This window comes from Podarcis raffonei, chromosome 16 (genome assembly GCF_027172205.1).
Source record: "Podarcis raffonei isolate rPodRaf1 chromosome 16, rPodRaf1.pri, whole genome shotgun sequence".
Lineage (NCBI taxonomy): Eukaryota > Metazoa > Chordata > Lepidosauria > Squamata > Lacertidae > Podarcis > Podarcis raffonei.
The window spans coordinates 8,015,133-8,025,705 of NC_070617.1; positions in this window are offsets into that span (position 1 = coordinate 8,015,133).

The window sequence follows — 10,573 nt, forward strand, 5'->3', positions numbered from 1 at the left end:
AACGGTTTCGGTTTAAGAACGGACTTCCGGAACGGATTAAGTTTGTAAACTGAGGTACCACTGTACAAGCAACGAAGGAAAGAAAGAAAGAGAGAGAGAGAGAGAGAGAGAGAGAGAGAGAGAGAGAGAGAGAAAGAAAGAAAGAAAGCAAGCAAGCAAGCAAGCAAGCAAGCAAGCAACATTTCAGGCCACAGCAAGCATGTTCTGCGTTCTAGGACCCTTTTCCTGTTGCAAGCCAGCTTGGTGTAGTGGTTAAGAGCGGTAGACTCGTAATCTGGTGAACTGGGTTCGCTTCCCCGCTCCTCCACATGCAGCTGCTGGGTGACCTTGGGCCAGTCACACTTCTCTGAAGTCTCTCAGCCCCACTCACCTCACAGAGTGTTTGTTGTGGGGGAGGAAGGGAAAGGAGAATGTTAGCCACTTTGAGACTCCTTCGGGTAGTGATAAAGCGGGATATCAAATCCAAACTCCTCCTCCTCCTCCTCCTCTTCTTCTTCTCTTCATTTCAGTCCCAGTGCATCTGTTGCCCTGTTCCTCCTCTAGCAGGGCCTGCCTCTCATAGGAGGGTCCACAGCTCTTTCATGCTCCCAGGATCTGTGCCTTGCTGCCAGCAAACATCCTAGAGCTAAGCCCCAGGGGTGGACGCGCAACAGAAAAAAGATCACCTTCTCATGAGGCCCTTTCTTTTATCTGTGTCTAATCTTCCAACACCTTCACTAGATTTCCACACATTTTAGTGTTAAGCGAGAGGGAGAAGAACATCTTTTCTCTATTCGCTTCCCCCATGACGTACATAATGGAATCGATCTGCAGCGCTAAATGTTTAGGTATAGTATATATTAGGATTTATTTAGAACTCATGTGTTATAACTGGAATATGTTCTAAGACAGTTTCAATGTATCTTAGAAAGGAGGTTATGCAAGGGGGCTGAGGTGTTTAATCGGTGTTTATATGTAAAGACTGTGTGAATGTAATCCAGATCCACTGCATGGACCTACTTCTGAGCAACAGCAATGAACATGTGAACAGTTAATTAACCTAGGTAAATGTCCTAAGTGTGTACCATTCTTTAATCCTAGTCAACCAACAAGGGTCGTGTAGTGATTTCAGGCTCTTTATTGCAGCTCGTAAAACAGTGAATGAATTTCCCCCCAAACCTCAGGCTTTATATACCGTATTTTTCGCCCTATAGGACGCACTTTTTCCCCTCCAAAAATGATGGGACAATTTGTGTGCGTCCTATGGGGCAAATGCAGGCTTTAGCTGAAGCCTGGAGAGCTCTCTCACTCTCCAGGCTTCGCGCAGCTCTCCGCAAGTGATGGGAGCCCGGCGCTGGGCTCCCACGGCTTGCGGAGAGTTGCCTGCATGCCGAAGCCTGGGCGTGCAGAGCTCAGTGCGCCCAGGCTTCAAACTTCACGCAGCTCTCCGCAAGCTGGCGTTGGGCTCCCACGGCTTGCGGAGAGCTGCCTGTTCTGGGGGCTGGGGTTGGGGGAAGCTCGGGCTTCCCCTGCCCCAGCCCCACGCCTGGGGGAAAATAAAATTTCCCCCCTTTATTTCCCCCCCCCAAAAAACTAGGTGCGCCTTATGGGCCGGTGCGTCCTATGGTGCAAAAAATACGGTGCATGATTTACACAATAAGTCCCGTCTGATTGGCTGATTCTGCTTCCCTCCTGGAGCCTGATTGGGCAGCTACTGCAGGCCAATCTGGTTGTTGCATTCTAGGATCCTGCCTGCCTATTGTTCAACTTTCCAAGCTTAGTACACAACATCAGGTTAGCTAACAGCTGGGGGGATTAAACATTAGTACTTAAAAGCATCCAAAGAATGGACCATTAGAATGAAATGGAATAAAGGAGATTAGGAGATGTCTTGGACTGAAGTGCTACACTACTGTGGGGGAAAAACCCCTCTTGATATTACCATGTTGTAAGATCTGGACCCCCTCCGTGCAGACTGGAGGTGTAAATCTGTGAATAAACTGTATTTCTTAAAGCAGCAACAGTCTCCGCTGTATCTCAGTTCCCCATTGTTCAGCCCAGACACTGAGGTCCAGCTCTGAGGGCCTTCTGGCAGTTCCCTCACCATGAAAAGTGAAGCTACAGCGAACCAGGCAGGGCCTTCTTGGTAGTGGCACCCTCCCATCAGATGTCCAGGAAAGAAACAACTACAGTAGACGCTCGGGTTGCGAACGTGAGCTGTGCGGGAGGTACGTTCGCAACCCACAGCGTCCGCAACCAGCAGCACCTTGTCTGCGCACAAGCGGGTTGTGATATGGCGCTTCTGTGCATGTGTAAGCGTGAGCGCCGAAACCTGGAATTAACCTGTTCCGGTACTTCAGGGTTTTGGCGCGTCCGTATCCCGAAAATGCACAACCTGAAGCGCCTGTAACCCGAGGTACAGACTTTAGGGAAGTTTTTAATGTTTGGTGTTTTTAATATTCTGCTGGGAGCCGCCCAGAGTGGCTGGGGAAACCCAGGCAGATGGGAAGGGTATAAATATTATTATTATTATTATTATTATTATTATTATTATTATTAGAGCACAGACCCTATGTGTGTGCCCAGAACCCCATGGACTCTTGCGGCAGAGAGAGGGGCAGGCACCCGACTTTTGTAATAAGAATTTTTATAGACTTCTGTCATTCTGTCACACCACCTCTCGCTCATCATTTCTCTAAGCTAAGAAGCCCCAAAAGGTCAACAACATCTGGGGAGGGACACAGGTTCCCCATCCCACATCTGGAACCTTTTTTTCACACAATTGCTAACTAACAGATGGACAAAACTGTGACTCTCCTGGTGGTGCTTGACTCCAACTCCCATCTGACCCATCAGCCAGGATGGCCTGTGATCGGGGATGTGGCCCCACAACACCTGCCGGGCCATCCCTTCCTAAGCCCCGTTAAGAGAGCCGGAATGACGAGCTTTCCAGAACGACGGCTGCATTGAACAGAAATGCATGTTCATGCGCTTCTGCGTCCCGAGCACCAGAGGGCAGCAGAGGGAGCTGGCAAAAAACCCAGGGCCTCCCCTGTGGAATGTGCAAAACACACACACACACAAAACACAAACACACAGCTCCTGTAGTGGGCGATGGTCAACACAAGGTGGCAGCACAGGCCAGCCCATCGCTCCCTCTGCAATGCTCATTCCAAAGTCGGTTCTGAAATGGCTTCCAGAAGTGGAACAACCCTTAAAATGAGAGCTAGACGCTTGCACCCTTTCAAATTTGTTTGTTTGCTTGCTTCTTTATTTATTTATAAAATTTCTATGCCGCCCTTCATCCGAGGATCACAGGGTGTGGTTTGCACACAGGGTGTGGCTAAAAACAAAAACAAATAATAGGCAAAAGATTTATACGATCTGAAGAGAAACCAGAGTACAAGAAAGCGAACTGGACTCCTTGGCTGGTTTTGAATAAACATTCACAAACATTTTATTGATAATACAGTGGTGCCTCGCAAGACGAAATTAATTCGTTCCGCAAGTTTTTTCTTCTTGCGAGTTTTTCGTCTTGCGAAGCACGGTTTCCCATAGGAATGCATTGAAAATCAATCAATGCGTTCCTAGGGAAACCGCCTTCAGACCAGGTCCGGGGACAGTCTGTCCCCCAACCTGTTCTGAAGGCTGGGGGGGGGACAAGGGCTTTTCTTCCCACCGCCAGCCTTCAGAAGGCTGTTCTGAAGGCTGGCGGTGGGAAGAAAAGCCCTTCTCCCCACCTCCCACCCCGCAAGCTCCGGGGACAGGAGGGCTTTCCTCCCGACTGCCAGCATTTTAAAAGCCCCCAGGACAGCGGAGACTTCTCCGCTGTCCCGGGGGCTTTTAAAATGCTGGCGGGCGGCAGCGAACCCTTCGCTGCCGCCCGCCAGCATTTTCAGATCGCCCCGGGACAGCGGAAAAGTCTCCGCTGTCCCGGGAAGGCAGGCGGGGGGAGCAAAGACTTTTGCCCCCCGCCGGCCTTCAGAAGAGGTCCAGGACCTCTTCTGAAGGCCAGCGGAGATTTCCCTATGGGCTTTCTTCTTGCGAAGCAAGCCCATAGGGAAATTCGTCTTGCGGAACGACTCAAAAACGGAAAACTCTTTCGTCTTGCGAGTTTTTCGTTTTGCGAGGCGTTCGTCTTGCGAGGCACCACTGTAATCAGCTAGATAGTTTGAAGATCTATGCAACTGTGTAACATGCAGAAAACAGCATTTTTAGAGAAATCAAAGACTGGAACTGAGGGAAGTCGGGGGGGAGGGGGTGGGTGGGTTCTGTGGGGGGAGGGAAGGGAAAATGGAGGGGAAATAAGGATGATATGTTTCTGGATAATATGTTTTGTTTTAATTTTGAATAAAAAGCTATTAATTTTTTTAAAAAAAACAAATAATAACAAACTGCATAATAACAAACAAAACAAGAACTCCGCCGACGCAGTTTTAACAAGCTATATAGATTGTTTAATTAGCCAAAGGCTGGGAGAAGAGAAACGTTTTCTCCTGGTGTGCTCTCTGTTACATGCCCAGAGGCTTCCCTGTCACCTCCTGAGCTAAGCAGAGATTTGAACTCAAGGTGATGTTGAAGGAGCTGTTAAAAAGCCCCCAATCTCTCTCTCTACATCTTGGGCAATTGGGACAACCCGATTCCCTCCAGCTATACTACAGTTCCCATCAGCCAGTGCCAGTCCCAAGACTCGGCGCATCGTAATACAGTGGTACTACTTAATTCATTCCGGAGGTCTGTACTTAACCTGAAACTGTTCTTAACCTGAAGCACCACTTTAGCTAATGGGGCCTCCCGCTGCTGCCGTGCCACCGGAGCACGATTTCTGTTCTCATCCTGAAGCAAAGTTCTTAACCTGAAGCACTATTTCTGGGTTAGCGGAGTCTGTAACCTGAAGCGTATGTAACCTGAGGTACCACTGTATATACATCAACATCTTCATAAAAGATGGGGGAGTTGCTAATAAACTTTGCTGTGTGGAGTGTCTCTGTTTAGGGTTACCAGACAAACACACACACACACTTTCCTATGATACTCCCATCCTTCCTGCTCCCACCAACTGGCTCTTCCATCCCACTCCTGTAGCTGTTTTACTACAAAGGAATTTCAGAAATAGACTGGAAAGAGAAGCTGCTGAATTGCAACTCATTACCAAACTTAAAACCATGGAGAGACCTGGTCTGAACAAAGACATTGGATTCTTATCTCATTATACATGACAAAGCCATTTTTCACCTTCTCACCCCTTGCTTTTTCCTGTAAGACCTATTGCAGTCGTTAAGAGTCGTCAACAGGCTCATCACAGCTATCTGCCAATCACCCATTCCCACCACCCTTCTGAGTAATACCCCTCCCCACCTTCTCACTATATAGAGGGATCTGGCAACTTCTGTTTCAGTGTATCTGAAGAAGTGTGCATGCACACGAAAGCTCATACCAAGAACTAACTTAGTTGGTCTTTAAGGTGCTACTGGAAGGAATTTTTTTTTTTGTTTTTATCCCACTCCTGTCAACCATAAATCAGTCAGCCCTGCCCACTGAGTGTGCTCAGCCCTCAAAGAGCTATTTGAGGGTTTTTCCTCACTGGAAATTCTTATTTTCCCCAAAGCTTTCTTTCTTTCGACAGAGAGGCATTACTTCTCCAAACTTTTGGGGTTTCCCCAGACCTGCTGCTTGTCAATCAGGTCAACCAAAGGCCTGGTTAAAAAGGAACGTTTTTGCCTGGTGCCTAAAGGTGTATAATGAAGGCACCAGGCGAAGTTCCCTGGGGAGAGCATTCCACAGAGGGAGAGCCACTGCAGAGAAGGCCCCGTTCTCGTGTTGCCACCTTCCGAACCTTTCAATGAGCATCTCCACCCCCATCGTTCTGCCCGGACACTGAGGTCCAGCGCCGAGGGCCTTCTGGCGGTTCCCTCACTGCGAGGAGCCAAGTTACAGGGAACCAGGCAGAGGGCCTTCTCGGTAGTGGCACCCACCCTGTGGAATGCCCTCCCACCAGATGTCAAATAGAACAACAACTACCAGACTTTTAGAAGACATCTGAAGGCAGCCCTGTTTAGGGAAGCTTTTAATGTTTAATAGACTATTGTATTTTAATATTTTGTTGGAAGCTGCCCAGAGTGGCTGGGAAAGCCCAGCCAGATGGGCAGGGTATAAATAATAAATTATTATTATTATTATTATTATTATTATTATTATTATTATTATTATTAGGAGGCACACAAAGAAGGGCCTCAGAAGATGATCTCAGGGTCCGGATAGGTTCATACGGAAAGAGGTGGTGCTTGAGGTATTGCGGTCCTGAGCCGTTTAAGGCTTTGAAACCAGCACTTTGAATTGGGAAATTAATTAGTAGCCAGTGCAGTCGGACCAGGATCGGTGTAATATGCTCAAACTATCTTGCTCTGGTGTGCAATCCGGCTGCTGAATTCTGCACTAGCCGAAGTTCCTGAACCGTCTTCAGAGGCAGCCCTACATCTAACCTTGACCAGAGCATAGACAACAGTAGCCTTCAGTTTCCCCAGGACATTTGCAGGGTGTGTACGTCTTCCCTGCCGAGTTCTACAAAGGGCAATGTCAAGACGAAGGAGGAAGAGAAAGCTGTCAGCCAAGGTTGCCACTCAGACAGGTTGTAAGTAAGAAGACAGGGGCAGTCAGAGGTTCATGGGGCAGCACCCCCAAATGCTTCACTCCCTGCTCGGACCCCCCCCAGCTCCACTCCATGCAGGGCTGTGGAGTGAAAGAGATCTGGCAACATGTTTCAGCAGCCAGCCCAACCTTTAGACCAGTGGGACGTTTGTCCTGGCTAGCGGCAAAGAAATCCCCTTCTTTGTTTGCAAATAAAACTTGTGAGGTGGGAAGGAGCCTCCCACTGGTCTCCTGGCAACCCGAGGAGAGTGCGTGTTTGCCGAGTGAGTCATTCCTTCTCCCCAGGCATCCTGCTCTCCTTCTGAACACTGCTGGGTTGAGCTGACTCACTTGGCGGAAGAGGGGAGGGATTGGACCAGACTATGCAGAGGGAGGGATGCAAGTGGCGCTGTGGGTTAAACCACAGAGCCTAGGGCTTGCCGATCAGAAGGTCGGCGGTTTGAATCCCCGCGACGGGGTGAGCTCCCGTTGCTCGGTCCCAGCTCCTGCCAACCTAGCAGTTCGAAAGCACGTCAAAGTGCAAGTAGATAAATAGGTACCGCTCCGGCGGGAAGGTAAACGGCATTTCCATGTGCTGCTCTAGTTCACCAGAAGCGGCTTAGTCATGCTGGCCACATGACCCGGAAGCTGTACGCCGGCTCCCTCGGCCAATAAAGCGAGATGAGCGCCGCAACCCCAGAGTCGGCCACGACTGGACCTACTGGTCAGGGGTCCCTTTACCTAGGCAGAGGGAAGAGACATGTAGCTGATTGGGATGGTGACTCTGAGCGAACTGAGGAACATGCTTGTGGGGATAAGTGTGTGCGTGTGGATGAGAGATCCACGAATCCTCTTGGCCATGGTGGCCGAAGTTCTAAGAAAGCAAAGGCAAGACCTCGTTCATACCAGAGACGTCAATCCCTATGTTACCAGTTATGGCTTCCCCCAGTGAATCATGGGAGCTGCAGTTTGTTATAGGTGCTGAGAGTTGTTAGGAGACACCCCCATTGGCTACAGTTCCCATACTGGTTTACCCCTACATCCGGATTTGGCCATCGGAAACAGTATCTGGGAGTAAATCACTGTAACGTCCGGGGGGAACTGAAAGCAGCCATGTTTAGGGCAGTTTTTAATGTTTCATGTTTTGTTGTGTTTTTAATATCCTGTTGGAAGTCGTCCAGAGTAGCTGGGGAGGCCCAGCCAGATGGGCGGGGGTATAAGTAATAAATTACTATGTTTATGATTATTATGTACGGCAAACCATGTAGGAAGGGCTGGATTTCCTTCAAAAAAGCTCAAAAACATGTTTGTTTTTATTTGATTGGGGGGGCAATAAAGCTCAACTACTTTGGGCAAAACTAAAAAAAGCTCCACAAAAAAGCTCCCGCCAAAAAGCAAAAAACAAAACCCAAGCTCAACAACTTTGGCCAAAAAAGCTCAAGGATTTTTCAGGGATCTCTGGGAATACCCATCTAGTCTAGCTTCCCATTCTCCCAGCGGCCAACCAGGTACTTACTCTGCAAAGGCCTCAAACAGGACCTGAGAGTGCCAGCAACTCTCCGCCACTTGTGATTCCTAGTGACCATCGCCCAAAGGCATATCGTGGAGGGAGAACACAATAGGTAGTATCCAGGGATAAGCCTGGTCCTCCATGGATTGGCCAAATCCTTTTTTATAGACGTCTGGGCTTTTGGATTGCACCCAGTTGGAAGCCATTTTCATCACATGCCTCTGGGTGCTTGGCAGAAGACTCTTTTAATAACACCCTCTTAAAATCTAAAGTCTAAGACAGGTATTATTATAGGTTGTTGTTATTATTATTATTATTATTATTATTATTATTATTATTATTATTACAGTGGTACCTTGGGTTACATACGCTTCAGGTCAGGTTACAGACGCTTCAGGTTACAGACTCCGCTAACCCAAAAATAGTACCTCGGGTTAAGAACTTTGCTTCAGGATGAGAACAGAAATCGTGCTCCGGCGACACAGCAGCAGCAGAAGGCCCCGTTAGCTAAAGTGGTACCTCAGGTTAAGAACAGTTAAGAACGGAGCTCCGGAACGAATTAAGTACTTAACCCGAGGTACCACTGTATTATTATTATTATTTTATATGCCACCCATCTGACTGGGTCTTATCCCAGTACAGTGGTACCTCTGGCAACCGTGTTTTGTGTTGTGTAGGCTCCTATAATGTAAGTCATGGGCCCCGCCTGCTAGCCTGCTCCCTAAAATATCACTGGTTTGCTCCTTTCTATATATAGGGTGCCTACATTCTGCATGGACAGCATGTGCAAATGGCTTTAGATACCTATTATGTCCATAAATTACCATATAGCATATATTCAGCACAAAAAACAGCGTCAATTTGTTGTTGACAAAGGACAGCTGGACATATAAAGGGCCCCATTACCTTCAGTAGCTGAGGCCTCATCAAACCTAAATCCAGCCCTGTCCATCACAGAATCATAGAATTGTAGAGCAGAGACATCACCTTGCCAGCAAAGGTCCGTATAGTTAAAGCTATGGTTTTCCCTGTAGTAATGTATGGAAGTGAGAGCTGGACCATAAAGAAGGCTGATCGCCGAAGAATTGATGCTTTTGAATTGTGGTGCTGGAGGAGACTCTTGAGAGTCCCATGGACTGCAAGATCAAACCTATCCATTCTGAAGGAAATCAGCCCTGAGTGCTCACTGGAAGGACAGATCCTGAAGCTGGGGCTCCAAGAATTTGGCCACCTCATGAGAAGAGAAGACTCCCTGGAAAAGACCCTGATGTTGGGAAAGATGGAGGGCACAAGGAGAAGGGGACGGCAGAGGACGAGATGGTTGGACAGTGTTCTCGAAGCTACAAACATGAGTTTGACCAAACTGCGGGAGGCAGTGGAAGACAGGAGTGCCTGGCGTGCTCTGGTCCAGGGGGTCACAAAGAGTCGGACACAACTAAAAGGCTAAAAAACAACAAGAGCTGGAAGGGACCTCTGAGGGTCATGTAGTCCAACCCCCTTTTAATGAAGAAACCTTCTGCCCGACATGGTCCTCAAACCTGCAACCCCAAGAGTCTCATGCTCTACCAAGTGAGCTGTAGTCGAAAACAGCCGGAAGGCACCAGCTTGGGGAAAGGCATCCCGTAAACACACTTGCCTGGCAGTGAGCCCCACTGAACTTGGTGGGCTTCCTCCTGAGTAAACGTTAGAGGATCATGCTGTTAGCATTCAAATGCAGCGGAGGTGAACTTTCCCCCAGCTTTAGCCCCGGATCAATTATTTTCTAATTGCCGTTTGGCTGCCCGTTTCCTGACCCCAAATGCAAGATCTGGCTGGCCTGATTTAAGACCGTAAATGAGAAATGAGAACGCGCCCATAAATTTGCATGCATGCGTGACAGATGTAAGGAAATAAGAAAAAGCCGCAGGTTTGTTTCCTCTTAGCCCTGAGAAGTTCTTTTATGGATTAGACTAACTGAAATATTCAAACATAAAGGGACTGAAGAGTTTGCAGCTGTGGGGAGTCAGCGTCTAACAATGTCTGGGGAGAGAAGGGGGGTAAGGATATAGATGAGGTGCACATTTAAAGGCAATTTTACCTAATTTGTGCTTTCTGAAACCCTAGGGCCTAGGCAAACTAAAAAACAGCCACCCTCCGAAGCCCTCAGTTCCTCAAATTTTGCCACGCCCCATCATGCGTACAAAAATGCATATATCTGGGTAACATTAAAGGTAAAGGTAAAGGGACCCCTGACCGTTAGGTCCAGTCGTGACCGACTCTGGGGTTACGGTGCTCATCTCGTTTTATTGGCTGAGGGAGCCGGCGTACAGCTTCCGGGTCATGTGGCCAGCATGACTAAGCCGCTTCTGGCAAACCAGAGCAGCACATGGAAACGCCGTTTACCTTCCCGCCGAAGTGGTGCCTATTTATCTACTTGCACTTTGACGTGCTTTCGAACTGCTAGGTTGGCAGGAGCAG